Here is a 12587-nt window from a genome sequence, read left to right on the forward strand (position 1 = left end):
TTTTCGGAAATTTTGGAACTTTTTTAGTGCTGAAAAAGAGGGTTTACGCCCACTTAAAAACGGAATGCGAAGTCGGTTTTCTTGCGGCTACGATCTTGTGGCGGTACGTAGCGATGTACCGTAGCGGGATTGCTTTGTTTCGCGTCGACGAGTTCGATTTGTAACGTCTATAATTCTCTACTCGATGTCCTATCAATGAACGGTTTGTTGCATTAAAAACTAGACTCGACGAAATTCATTTTAGAATTTTGAAACACCTTAAAACTCCACATATACTATGAGATATGCGCCTCCAAAGTTGACTAAAATCCGTCCCGCGTTTCTCAAATTTTCGTCGAACTTATTTTCTTCAATTTGCTCAATCCCGAAATATTCGAAATTCTCCATACATGATATTTATCACTTATTACACTAATAATGGCCATGTTTCCGTGTTTTAAAATATTCTTTCCCGATTACGACTTACGAGATCGTAATTCACCCTTTTTCTTCGTTGTTACGTACTCTCCATGGCTTGTGCCTTTCAAAACATCTCATTACTACGATGAGGTACATGTCAAACTCATGTTCTGAAAACGCGGGATATAACACTCGTAGACAGTTTTGTATAGCTAGATATCTCTCAGCCTTGTTGGCTCATATTTTGTATATTGTTTTGATAACCTTGTCGGCTTGTGTATATGTATGGGAGTGGTTGATGATGTTGATATAAAAGTGCCTTAGTCCATTGGAATTTGTATTATTGATGCATAGGATTTGCGAGTTAGCCATGTGGCTCACCTAGATATGATTGTGAAGTTATGATGAGAGGTTCTTGGTGGGATAGTTCTGGGGGCCCATCTCGGCCCTCCGGTTGGGTCGTGACAAAAGTGGTATCAGAGCAGTTCGTCCTAGGGTGTGTCTCCAAGCCGTGTCCAGTAGAGTCTTGTTTATGGGTGTGTTGCGCGCCATACTTATAAACAGGAGGCTGTGTACATTGAAGAATGAATGGCCTTCTCTTTTTCTTAACCGTGTGTTATGTTTTCAGCGATGCCTGTAAAGAAAAAAGCTACAGCAGCCCAAAAGGGCAAGACAGTGGCAGGTAGGAGAACCGAGCGAGTACCGCCGGTAGATATAGAGGAGGGTGAGTCCCAAAATGAGGTACCATCTCGGTCCTCTCACTCGCTGCCTGTTTCAGAGGAGTATGAGAGAGCTTCAGCCCCAGCTCGGACAACCCAGTTCCTCCACCAGATGCCTCAGGCCAAGAGATGAAAAAGGCCATCTATTTGCTAACTCAGCTAGTCGCCGTTCAGGCTCAGCGGCAAGGTACGAGTCATGGTGACAGAACTGTTAGTGCCAGAGCCTGTGATTTTATCAGTTTGAACCCTCCAGAATTTTTTAGGTCAAAACCAGACGAGTACCCTCAAAGCTTTATTGATGGAATGTTGAGAACGCTTCAGTTAATGCATGTTTTGGATGTCCAGTCGGTAGAGTTGGCCTCCCATAGATTGCGAGATATTGCAGTTCATTGGTATATGGTTTGGATGTCTTCTATAGGAGTCAATGCACCTCCACCAGTATGGCAAGAGTTTGTGGATGCTTTCCTCTGACACTACTTGCCACCAGAGGTTCGACGGGCTAGAGCTGACAGGTTCCTGAATCTTAGACAAGGAAGTATGAGTGCCCTAGAGTATAGCCTCCACTTCAATTCTTTGGCTAGGTATGCTCCGACCATGGTAGCTGATATAGGAGATCGTGTCCACCGGGAGTGGCTTAGGGCCACATTTGATGGATAAGTGCTTGACCGCCTCACTTCAGGACGGTATGGATATTTCTCGCATTCAGGCCTATGCCCAGAATTTGGAAAAATGGCAACAACAGCAAAGAAGTGAGCGTGAGCATGATAGGGATTATAATAAGAGGGCTAGATCCCAGGGTCTGGCTAGTGAGTTTAGAGGAGGGCAGAGGCAGTAGCATTCTAGGCACTCGGGCCATTTAGCGACTAGTGCTCCTCTACGATTTGTGGGCCAGAGATTTGATAGAACTATTCACTTTGGATCGGGTCAGAGTTTCAGAGCTTCGGGTTCTCAGTACAGAGGTGAATCGGGCCAGGCAAGATAACCCCTACTATGATGTACTCAGTGCGGGAAGCTACATTGGGGTCAGTGCCGATTAGGTTCAGATGTTTGCTATGCCTATGGTCAGCCAGGCCATATGATACGTGATTGTCCCTCAAGAGGTAGTAGAGGTACGGTTCCGCCCATAAGGTCAGCAGCTGGGTCTTCATCATCTATATATCCTCCGGGGCAAGGCTCACAGACACCAGTTAGTCATGGTAGAGGTAGAGGAGGAGCGCCCAGTTCGGGTGGTCCTTAGCACCACATTTATGCACTGGCTGGGCGACTGGATCTTGAGTCCTCCCCTGATATTGTCACATGTATATTATCGGTAGTTTCACATGATGTATATGCATTGATTGATCCAAGCTCTACATTGTCATATGTTACTCCTTATATTCTTTGGTCAGTTTGGCGTGAAACCTGAGTCAATTAAACCTTTCGAAGTATCTACGCCCGTTGGTGATCCGGTAATAGTTAGCCGGGTATATAGAAATTCTGTAGTTGTGATTTGTGATCATCATACTATGGCTAATTTACATGAGTTGAAAATGGTGGATTTTGATGTCATTATGTGTATGGATTGGTTGGCTTCTTGCTATGCCAATGTTGATTGTAGAACAAAAATGGTTCGTTTTTAATTTTCGGGAGAACCAGTTCTAGAATGGAAGCGTAGTACGGTGTCTCCTAGAGGTAGGTTTATTTCCTATCTCAAGGCGAGGAAGATGATTGTTAAAGGCTATATTTATCACCTAGTCCGGGTTCAGGATATAGAGGCAGAGTCACCCACTCTCCAATCTGTCCCTGTGGTGAATGAGTTTTCGAATGTGTTTCCGGATGAGCTTCCAGGCCTTCCACTTGAGCGGGAGATTGATTTCGCTATTGATGTGCTACCAGATACTAAGCCCATATATATCCCTTCTTATAGAATGGCTCCTGCAGAGTTGAAAGAGTTGAAGGAACAATTGAAGGACTTGCTTGAGAAAGGCTTTATTAGGCCGAGTTCATCGCAGTGGGGAGCACCTGTGCTATTTGTAAGGAAGAAAGATGGCTCTTTACGAATGTGTATTGATTACAGACAGTTGAATAAGGTGACGATCAAGAATAAATATCCACTTCCAAGGATTGATGATCTATTTGATCAATTGTAAGGTGCCAAATGGTTCTCAAAAATAGAAGATTTGTAGAAGGTTTTTCTTCCATCTCCGCACCATAGACAAAGCTGACTCAGAAAGCAGCTAAATTTCAATGGACGGATGCTTGTGAACGCAGTTTTCAAGAGTTGAAGAATAGATTGACTTTGGCCCCGGTTCTGACACTTCCAGAAGGATCGGAAGGCTATGTTGTCTATTGTGATGCTTCAGGCGTTGGGTTAGGATGTGTGTTGATGCAGCATGGTAAGGTGATTGCTTATGCTTCAAGGTAGTTGCGGAAATATGAGAAAAACTATCCAACCTATGATATTGAGCTAGCTATGGTGATTCATGCATTGAAAATGTGGAGGCATTATTTGTATAGTGTTCATGTTGATATTTATATGGATCACAATAGCCTTTAGTATATTTTCAAGTAGAAAGAGTTGAATTTACGGCAAAGGCGATGGTTGGAGCTATTGAAAGACTATGATGTTAGCCTTTTCTATCAACCAGGGAAGGCGAACATCATAGCCGATGCTATTAGCCGTCGATCTATGGGTAGCTTATGTGATGTTCAGCCAGAGAAAAGAGAGTTAGCTCGTGAGCTCCAGCAGTTAGCCAGCCTAAGGGTTCGGGTAATGGACTCGGGCAGTATGGGAGCTACCATTCAGAATTCAGCTGTCTCGTCACTAGTAGTTGAGGTGAAAGAGCGCCAGTATGAGGATCCCATACTAGTTCATTACAGAAATACACTTCCTCGGAATAAAAATTCATCCTTTGAGATTTCTACAGATGGAGTTCTCCGATGTCGAGGCAGATTGTGTGTTCCCGATGTTGTCAGATTACGTCGTCATATTTTAGAAGAAGCCTATTGTTCCCGTCATTCTGTTCACCCGGGAGCAACAAAAATGTATCATGATCTTAAATCCATCTATTGGTAGAGTGGAATGAAGAAAGACATAGCGGAATTTGTGGCTCAATGTCCTAACTGCCAGCAGGTGAAGATCGAGCATCAAAAGCTTGGCGGATTGTTGCAAGCTATGGAAATCCCGACTTGGAAATGGGAAGTAATTAATATGGATTTCATCGCAGGCTTACCTCGTTCTCAGCGTAAGTATGATTCTATATGTGTAATTGTGGATCGACTTACGAAGTCAGCTCATTTCCTACCAATCAGAACTACATACACAGCTAAAGATTATGCAAAGCTTTATGTCAAAGAGATAGTACGACTCCATGGTGTTCCAGTATCTATTATTTCCGATAGAGGAACACAGTTTACAGCTAATTTCTGGAAGTCCTTCCAAGAAGGTTTGGGGACTCAGGTGAGTCTTAGTACAGCGTTTCATCCACAGACTGATGGACAAGCTCAGTGTACCATCCAGACTCTTACGGATATGCCACGGGCGTGTGTGTTGGATTTTGGAGGTAGTTGGGATGATCACCTACTGCTTATTGAGTTTGCTTATAACAATAGTTATCATTCCAGCATCCAAATGGCCCCGTATGAGGCTTTATATGGGCGCAAGTGCAGATCACCAATTGGGTGGTTCGAGTGGGAGAAACTAAACTAATAGGGCCGGACTTGATCCAATAAGACATAGAAAAGGTCAAGCTTATCCAGGATCGATTATTAACAGCTCAGAGTCGTCAGAAATTTTATGCAGATAATCGTCGACGAGACTTAGAATTCCAAGTGAAGTACTGGGTATTCTTGAAGGTGTCGCCAATGAAGGGCATCATGAGGCTTGGTAAGAAGGGAAAACTTAGTCCTCGGTACATTGGGCCTTATGAGATTGTACGCAAGGTAGGCCAGGTGGCTTATGAGTTAGATCTACCTTCGGATTTAGAGTCAGTCCATCCGGTTTTCCATATATCGATGCTTCGCAAGTGCATTGGAGATCCCTCCAGAATTTGTTACACCTCGCACTTTTAGATCATGAGCATGCCACGTACTTCACCGTATTAATGGAGTTTCGGAGACGTGCCATAAAGTTTTGCAAGGTACAAGCCATGGGAAGTACGTAACAATGAAGTAAAGGATGAATTACGATCTCGTAAGTCGTAACCGGGAAGGACAACCTTGGAACCAAAGGAAACGACTATTATCAAGTATGATCAATGATAAATATTATGTATGGAGAGTTTCGGAAGATTCCGAGACCAAGCAAAGCGGAGAAAATAACTTTGTCAAAAATTTAGAAAAATTTGACAGAATTTTGGGCAGAATTTTGGGTCAACTTTGAAGAAGTATATCTCTGAGTATATAAGGAGTTTTATGGTGTTTCAAAAGCCTAAAATGAATCTCTTCGAGCCTAGTTTCTAACGCAACAAACCGTTCATCAATACGACATCGGAGCAGGGAGTTATGGACGTTACAAGTTAGGCGGACGGAGCAGAAAAACGCTGCTACAGTAACCGGGTGCTACAGTACCCGGGTCAACACACACCTATAAATACCCCTCTAACCCATTAATTTTCATCATTTTCACCATCTTCTCGTCCTTCATATTTCTAAAGAATTCTTGAGAACTCTTGAGGGTTCTATAACCTTCCATAACTCTCCATAAATTTCCATAAACTTCCATAACCCTCCATAATCTTCCACAACCTTTCCATATCATCAAGAGAGAATATCAACATCAAAATCTCAAAGAAAATTCAAGGAAGATGATTGTTCTTATTTCTCTTCAAGGTGGTGATGAACTTAGTCTTGGAAAGGGGTGAATAAAGTGAAGTTCTTCCACTATAAGGTATGTTTTTCCTACTATTATTTACATGATTGAGATGATGTAAAGGTTTAGCAATTTTTAGAAAGGAAAGAATCATAGGAGAAAAGTCATAAAGAGTTGAATTGAAATTGATGGCCATGAGGTCAGTTTGAAAGAGAATTTTGAATTAATTTGAGATTAAATTGAATATAATTCTTTGATTATGGTACTATGGATGTTGTTATGGTTGGTTTGAAAATTGGAGAAACATCGTGTGGGATGTTTTATGGAATATATTGGTATTAATATTATTGTTGATGTTGTTGGTATTGTTTGGGAGTTGTTTTGGTATTTGGAGGAGGTAAATAATATAGGGGAGATGCTGCCCGAATTTCGGCAGATTCTAAATAGATTTCATTTGAATGCTTGAGACAAGTGTGTGGTATTAAGCCTAATGATAATATGGATGGTTTACGTGTAGAGTTGCGAGCTTGGAAGAATAAACGTTGAACGACTAAGGCGACCGAAAGGTATATTAAGGCTAGTCCCTTTCTTTCAAAACGCATGATTCCTATGCTATGATTCCATATATATTTCCATAACCTTCTTACTTCCAAAAGATAGAAGTTCATGATTCTTAAATGCTTCTTATGATACTAAAGATGATATGTTTTCTATGATGATTATGATGATGATGATCTTATGGTTAAAAGTCTCAAGTTATGAGAACAATGATGATGTGAGAATATTGAGCTATCTTCTTGACTTTATCAATTTTATTCATTATTGTTGATCTCACCTTATAATAATTGTTCCTTAAAGGTGAGATAGAGCGATGATACGTATATGAGAAATGTTTTTATGAAAGGAAAGTTAAGCATGCATGGTATCTGCCTTAAGAGGCAATCATATGTACCGGTTATTTCCTTACCTCATGTTATGCTCTATATTTCTCATTATGTTATTTTTCATGTTCGGTATCTCTTACTATATTATTATTCGTGCCTTACATACTCGCACACTGTTCGTCGACGTCCTTTCTTGTGGACGCCGCGCGCTCGTGCCCGCGGGTAGACGGGTAGATGGTTCGATCCATAGGAGCTTCAACGGCGGAATCTCGGAGCGCTCCACTTACTTCGTAGCCTGCAGTTATTGGTATTGGTCTCCACGGCCACTGTATCCTATGTAGAGGCTCGTAGACATGTATGTACAGTTAGACGTTTCATAACCCTACCGGTTCATATCATTGTGTAACATTTTAGTAGCCTTGACGGCGGGTGATGATGGGCATAATTATCGCAAGTTATACTGAGATGTCTTTGTTATATTGCGATATATGTCTTACAGATTATGATATCCATGAGCTATCTTTATGGTCCACCCAGAAATGATCATAAGATGTATGTTTAGAGGTGCTCGGTGTGTTAGCTCCGAGTGCCCGTCATGGCCCTCTAGTTGGGTCGTGACAAAAGTGGTATAAGAGCAGTTCGTCCTAGGGAGTGTCTACGAGCCGTGTCCAGTAGAGTCTTGTTTATAGGTGTGAAGCGCGCCACACTTATAAACAAGAGGCACTACTAAAAAAACAGCGTTTAGCGACGGAATTTAGCGACATATCACATTCTGTCGCTAAGTAACGGTGGATTTCGCTACGAAATGATCATTTTGTCGCGAAAATAGCAATTAAAATTTTAGCTAATTATATAGCGACGGATTAGCGACAGAAACTTTATTCCGTCGCTAAATTTTAGCGGGACAATTTGGCGCCTAAATTTTCCCTATGGATTTAGCAATAAAAGGGTTGCAACAATATTTATTAATATGTAGCGACGGATTTAGCAACGGAAATCCATCGCGGGGGCTTTTAATTTATCTCTAAAATATTTATATTCTCAGCAACCAAATATTCTGTCGTTAGTTTTATCCTAAAAAAAAAAATCTAGGTTTTAGTTAGCAACGGATTTTAAAAAGGGTTGCTAAAACCGTCGCTAGGTCCAAATTAAAAGAACATTTTCTAGGGCACAAATCAACACTTTTATTTTGAAACACCACAAAACCAGGAAATACTCCCAGAAAAATCAGAGAAATCACTTAGTCTATCTACTGTTTTCCACCATGTGAACGCCATCATCCTTCCGTAAATTACTTAGTATGTTTTCCTCTCTCTTTATTAGCTTCATAATGTGCTATTTTTGGATGATTTTGGTATCTTTTTCTTGTGTGGTCAAAATCTGTACTTGTTGTGTAATGGGTCTATTCCCACGAATAAAATTTGTTTGAAATGGATCTAAAACCTTTTTTTTTCTCTACATATCTCTCACACCTAAAAAATTCTGTAGTTGTTGTGAAATGGGTCTATTCCTATGATTTTTCTTGCTCAAAATCTGTATGTATATTTCTCTATATGAATTTATTGGTATATTATCTTATCCTAGCTATAGATAAGAGAGGGTTTGAGTAAAATCAGGTAGGTTTTAGTCAAAATCTACTGAGTCTTAACAAAATCATGGCCGAAGTGTCGTATAGGTGAACTTAATTCGCAAATTCTTTTTAAACTTCTCTTTAGTGGTAAAAACTTCATTCCTGCTGCTGGGTATTTCATTTTTATCTTTAATTTGTTGTAATTTTAGTTTTTTGCGTGTATTCAAACTTCATTGAATTTCTTTGTTGGTCTTTCTTCCATCTTACATGTGGGTTTTTAATTTGTTCTCTTTGTTGATTTGGATTTTCTTCCATTGATTTGGATGTCTCTTTTAATTTGGGTCTTCAAAATAAATAAATATGGTTTTAGAGCTTAGGAATTAATGTTCCTACATGGAAATAATTCATATTAACAGGATCCTAGTGAGGAGTTGTTTGGTTAAAGAATTACAACGTTGGGCACCTTCTTATCTCTTTCGTTCCCAGTGATCGATTGGAGATTCAAGACGACCTCTTCTTCCACATAAAAGGTAAGGATAGCCAATTGCTATTTCAGTTTGTTGTGATTTATCAATGCATATGCATGGAATTTTGAATCTATTTTATTTTTAGTTCTACGTGAATTTCTGATCGAACATTGTATATACCTATTTCAAGGTTTTTTCTCACAATTCTTTTATTTTGCGCCAATTTCTTGAAACTTCAGTGGGTTTCATATTTTTTTTTTTTGCTTTAGTTTATCTTTTTTTCTTTAGTTTAGTTTGATTCGAAGTGAGTCTAGATTTAAGATTATCAAAAATAGATTCAAAGGAAATTGCTTTGGAATGTGACAGAAAATCTAAAGCTGCATAAGGAAATTGTCTTCTGTTCATAGTAAGGATTAAGGTCTATTACTTATTTTACCTATTGTAAAGAAAAAAAGTGTTTATGTCCTTATTGTTATATAAATTGACTTACTTGTCCTTGTGAAATTGATATGAGTCTATAATAAAATGCAACTGCCTATCTGCTTTTAATTTTACTACTTTCAAATATTTATCCAGAAACATTATATGAAAGAACATGTTATCTATGACGAAAACAAATGATTTTACCTACATGTCTTGGTATTAGCTGTTTTCATGGCTAGTTGAATAAGTAGGAGCGTTGTTCATTAGTGCAACTAGATGAATGTACTATTGTAGTTGTTAATTCTTTTCCTTATAGTGTTTTTTCGGACTAAACATGTATCTATAATTTGATATTATTTTGTTTCACTTTGTTGATCTACTGATTAGCCTTTGATGGCTATTGATTAAAGAACAAAGTTTCCTAATCTGTCGATTTATATAATCTTTCTTCATGTTGTTCGTAGATAGCCCCCAAGAACAAGAATAGAGCCCTCAAGAATATAATTCTCACTTTCTCTTTCGAAAAAAAAAAGTACCTCAAGTAATCTTCTCTAAAGTTCCTTTCTGCTTGCTCATTTTTAAGCTGTGCTTGTTGGATTCTTGAGTTCTGTTTTTAACTTCTGTTTCGTGATCTCTATTTTTGAAATTGTGAATTTTGAATTTGACAAATTGGGTTTAGGGATTTGTGAGTTACAATTTAATTCAAAGTTATAATCGATGGGTTGTTTGTTGGATGCTATATTCTGCATTATGATATTTATTAGAGTCACTGTTCTAAAGTTCTTGTTTTGGGAAATTTAAGGCTGGAATTTAAGGCGACTAAGGTGAAAAGTTTCTATTTTGTATTTAGTTCTGTGTGAATTTCTGATCGAGCACGGTTGTATATATCTACTTCAAGGTTTTTTTCTTACAATTCTTTTAGTTTGCGCCAGTTTCTTGAAACTTCAGTGAGTTTCCTTTTTTTTTTTTTTTTGACAAAGTCCACTGGACATTTTCAGTGCCTAGGGCTAATTTTATAAATGTTCTCGAAGCAAATCCACAAAGTCTTTACAAATCTTGCCAAAGTGGCTAATAAAAAATACAAAATTAAACTAATGACCAACTTAAGCCTTATAAGATGACTTAAATTGGTACTACAATTGACTAAAATCCAACCAACTAGAATTTGAATTATAATAACTAATGATAAAAACCAGATTTTGATCCTAAAATAACCAAAAAACTGGTGCAATGAAATGATGAAGTATTCCATGGTGAAACCAGCAGCAACTTTCAGTAAACTGCACTTTGCTATTCTTCCCAGGTGGTCATACTCATATCCATGTATACAAATAATGTCCCAAATTTGTTCCCTTAGTGCATCATTCGGCCATACTATCCTTGCACCCCTGCATTTGCTGAACTGCTGCATACTTGATATTATCATATGAACTGCATGGTGTACTAATGTGAAAAAGATGCTACTATTTATAAAAAAAACAAGCAGCAGATGCTCCAATTCCATGTACTAGAGTAACCATTAGCGAAACAATATTGTATCACTTCATATCCAAGATGAATAGGATTAGTGGCACAATAAATATGTAGCACTGCATAATTTGAACTCCTAGAATCCTGTTGCTGATCATGGCCATATAGTACCCTGCTATACATCCCACTAGCAACTTTATGAAAGTACAATATTTCCATATCGTTTCCTATAACTATAGGAGCAATAGAAAGTAGTATGATATCAATTTTGAAACAGGCTTATACCAATTCATTTCCAAGATACTTAGGACCATTAGCACAAACAAGTTTCAAATTTTCTGAACTTCTGATGTTTTTGTGCTTGCATGCAGAGATCAAACATGCAAAAAAGAAGAAAAAGTTAGTAATAATTACCACCATGTTCTCCTACCATAGGACTTGAACATGATGGTAGTGTTCCCATCTCCTCTCCACATCAGAAACCTTCTGCCTCCATATGCATTCTAAACTGCAGCTTAGCCTTAGTCTTTCTGAACATATTTACTCCCAACAACTGAGTGCAAATTCTGAGAGCCAGTATCTTGAACAGTTCAAAAATTCCACCTTGATATGCAATTTCTTTGAGCCATATGAAGTGCTGCATTTTGACCTCTGTATAAGCACCAGTAAACTCCCTCTTTTCCTGCAACCAGTAAACATCAACTTTCCCATATCACCGGTTATCATCAGTAGCCAAGTAAGCACTAAGTCAATGATACACACCATTTGCTCACAACAAACAACAACCATCATCCACCTTGTGAAATAAAATGATACATAACCTTGTACCATAAAAATGATGCAAGTTTCTGTATCAATATTAGAAAACACCAATCCCATATCATTTCCTATAGTATAAGATCAATGGAACAGTAAAAGCAATCAACTTTGGCCCATATTTGAACCGAATCATTTCCAAAATGATTAAGATCATTGGTACAAATATTAACAGTATTACTAAAAATCCTGGAAAACTTGATTTTCCATATAACATGAGTTTCATCCAGCACCATAATGAGAATGAAACCTGCAAGAAACACCATTAGTATCCCTTTCTTCATTGGTATCAAATTTTCTTGGATTTTGTGGATTTTGTTGATGTGGCAGGTCCTGCCCCCTTTTGCTTTTCCTGTCTCATTGGTATATGCCTTGGAACAAATTCCTCAGTCATTTTACCATCCTAGCTGTGCTTCCTTGCATGATATTTATTTTTGTTTTTCCACTTTCCATCTGCCTAGGAGACAAGTCCCCATCCCTTGCAGCATTGAGGAAATTCTGTGCAGTTGACTCTTCATCAAGATCAATTTTAGTGTCTTCCCCAACTGCAACAGCCACTTGCAGATTTCCAGGATTTCCTGAGTTTGTGATTGCCACCTGATTATTCTTTCTTGTATTGGCCTTGGAATCATATTGAGCCAACTGATTCTGTTTCAAAACTGCATTATCCATGCCTGCACTCTCCTTTCCACCTAATTTAGCTTGATTAGCAACACTTGGTTTTAAACTTCAGTGACTTTTTTTTCTTTGAACTTTAGTGAGTTTCATTTTTCTGCTTTAGTCTAGATTTAAGATTACCAAAATTGATTCAAAGGAAGCTTTGGAATGTTATAGAAAATCTAAAGCTGCATCAGGAAATTGTCTTCAGTTCATAGTAGGGATTAAGGTTTATTACTTATCTCCTAGTACACCTACTCAAAGCAGCCTAATAGGTGAGGGTACATCTACCCAGAGCAACTCTATTGGCCAAGGTGAGTTAAATCCTGCATTTTAGCACTGCAAGACACCGCTGTTTTTTTTTTCCCGTAAAAATCTGCATTGTGGCAGTTT

At 38.6% G+C, this 12587-nt stretch overlaps 1 long non-coding RNA gene across 1 annotated transcript; it reads left to right on the top strand.

The window, feature by feature from the left end:
* The first annotated feature begins 7856 nt into the window (after nt 1–7856).
* Nucleotides 7857–10761, top strand: LOC132041490 (uncharacterized). The gene is made up of 4 exons (XR_009411074.1): nt 7857–8077; nt 8778–8891; nt 9716–10230; nt 10528–10761. It is a non-coding gene; the product is annotated as an uncharacterized LOC132041490 (long non-coding RNA).
* Nucleotides 10762–12587: the final 1826 nt, after the last annotated feature.

This window comes from Lycium ferocissimum, unplaced genomic scaffold (assembly GCF_029784015.1).
Source record: "Lycium ferocissimum isolate CSIRO_LF1 unplaced genomic scaffold, AGI_CSIRO_Lferr_CH_V1 ctg10472, whole genome shotgun sequence".
NCBI classification, from domain to species: domain Eukaryota; kingdom Viridiplantae; phylum Streptophyta; class Magnoliopsida; order Solanales; family Solanaceae; genus Lycium; species Lycium ferocissimum.